Here is a 2,154-nt window from a genome sequence, read left to right on the forward strand (position 1 = left end):
TTTGGGGATGACCCCTTCCTGTTCCAACATGACTGCACACTAGTGCACAAAGCGAGGTCCATAAAGACATGGATGAGTGAGTTTAGTGTGGAGGAACTTCACAGAATCCTGACCTCAACCTGATAGAACACCTTTGGGATGAATTAGAGTGGAGACTGTGAGCCAGGCCTTCTCCTCCAACATCAGTGTCTGACCTCACAAATTCATGTGCATGTAAAGGCAGATGTCCCAAAACTTTTGGCAATATAGTGTATGTGCCATGTTTGGTGACAATACATAATGACATTGATTACAATTGGCGGCATCGCCTCTTTGGCAGTCAGATTCATTCATTCATATGATTCTATGGATTGACTGTATTAGCATCACTAATAATAATAATAATAATAATAATAATAATAGTGAGAGAACATACAATTACAGTAAACGAAGAGGAAGAAGGAGAAAGAAGGTTTAATAATGTTATACATGGTTATAAGTGGAAAATACTAGAGAAACGTATTATGTCTAAGTCATTTTCACTTGCGGAGACATCATTTTTGCCGTGAATAATGCTGTAATGTTTCTCACTGCAAATATATTCATTTTAAAATTGACATTTTAAAAAAACCCATTCCGTCTGTCAAAGCACCTGTTAACTGCTGTGTACATACATTTCATAATGAATGGAAAATGTGCTAATTAAGGGCTTTACTGTATCATGTATCTCACCAGAAGGAATATATTTAGATATCAATTTGATATAATATAATGAGCAACATAACAACATAAGAGCTACCCACCTCGGTGTAATGATTTAAATGAAGCCCTTAATTTAACCAAAAGAAACAGATTGTCTAAACCACATTTCCATGATATCAATATTGAGGTCTTTATACAGAAAAAGTACTGTTTCTGTGTCCCTTACACCCACACAACTCTGAACCAGGACATTCCCATTTCCTCAATCCCAGTTTAACCACTGCTATGTATTAATAGTGTTTCCCAGAGCACTAACAAAAACATCTGGTGGAATACACATGCATGAGACTTCTGATACTTGCTACCCTAAACAATATAAAAACAAGCTGAAAGAATGTACAGTCTTATTTTAAGTTTATTAGAAAATCTTCCCTATCCAGACAAAAGTACTGTATGTGCAGCACTACAACACTAACAGCACAAATGTGTGTGTGTGTATGTCTGTGTGTGTAGATGCAGCTTGGAGCTTTCAGTGTACCTGTAGGGAGGATGGAGGGGTGTGTAAACACACTGCAGGCCATAACAGCCCTCAGGCTTTGCCAACACACAGTAGTACACAGTGTGTGTGTGTATCTGATGGTGTGTGTGTGTATCTGATGTATGATGGAGGCATTCGCATTATGGATGGTTGTTTGTGTGTGATAGTAATGACAGTCATGTGTGTTGGCATGGTTGTCGTTAACTGGAGTTTCTCGATAAGTGTCCATGTGCAAATTTCTAGCTAGTGGCAGGCATTTATATGATGTTGTAGGATGCGTGGGCATGTATGATGTATGGAAATCATGTTAAATAAAACCAGACAGATTAAAGTCAGGATTTTCCTTGTCCTAATGTGAACCTGGTGTTCAGTAGCAAGTATATTGGACATGTATGTGTGTTAAGGCTAGGGCTACATAGTAAAACATCCATAAAAATCCACAATAGAAGAATGAGTCATGTAGTATATATACAAATATGTATCCGTCTCCGAATCTTGATGTAGAAGTTGTTGAGGTGACAAAAGTAGTAAAAGCACCTAGCTAACATGAACACAAGTATGTAGGATCACACAGCTGTACACTTCATTAGTTGTTCTTTTGATAAGAATTCATTGTCAGAAGTGGGATTCAAACCCTCGCCTCCAGGGGAGGCTGCGACCTGAACGCAGTGCCTTAGACCGCTCGGCCATCCTGACATATACACATGTACCCTGACCAGGCAAAAGGAGGACCAACACAATATTAGGCAGGTGGTCATAATATTATGCCTGATCAGTGTAATTTATTTACATTTATTTACTCATTCCCTTTTTTTTCTGGAATTCATGTACACCACTCTAAAATGTGCCTAAAGCAAACTGTCACAAAACTCCTCCACCCTCAATATTAGCTGAAAAAGCATGTACGGATCCACGCTTTGAAAACATTACACCAT

General features: G+C 38.4%; 1 non-coding gene across 1 annotated transcript; it reads right to left on the minus strand.

Annotated features, from left to right (window-relative positions):
• Window positions 1-1,832: 1,832 nt before the first annotated feature.
• trnal-cag (transfer RNA leucine (anticodon CAG)) lies at window positions 1,833-1,915 on the minus strand. Its single transcript has one exon. It is a non-coding gene; the product is annotated as a tRNA-Leu (tRNA).
• Between the last annotated feature and the right edge of the window lie 239 nt (window positions 1,916-2,154).

The sequence above is a fragment of the Hemibagrus wyckioides genome, linkage group LG27 (genome assembly GCF_019097595.1).
Source record: "Hemibagrus wyckioides isolate EC202008001 linkage group LG27, SWU_Hwy_1.0, whole genome shotgun sequence".
Taxonomy (NCBI): domain Eukaryota; kingdom Metazoa; phylum Chordata; class Actinopteri; order Siluriformes; family Bagridae; genus Hemibagrus; species Hemibagrus wyckioides.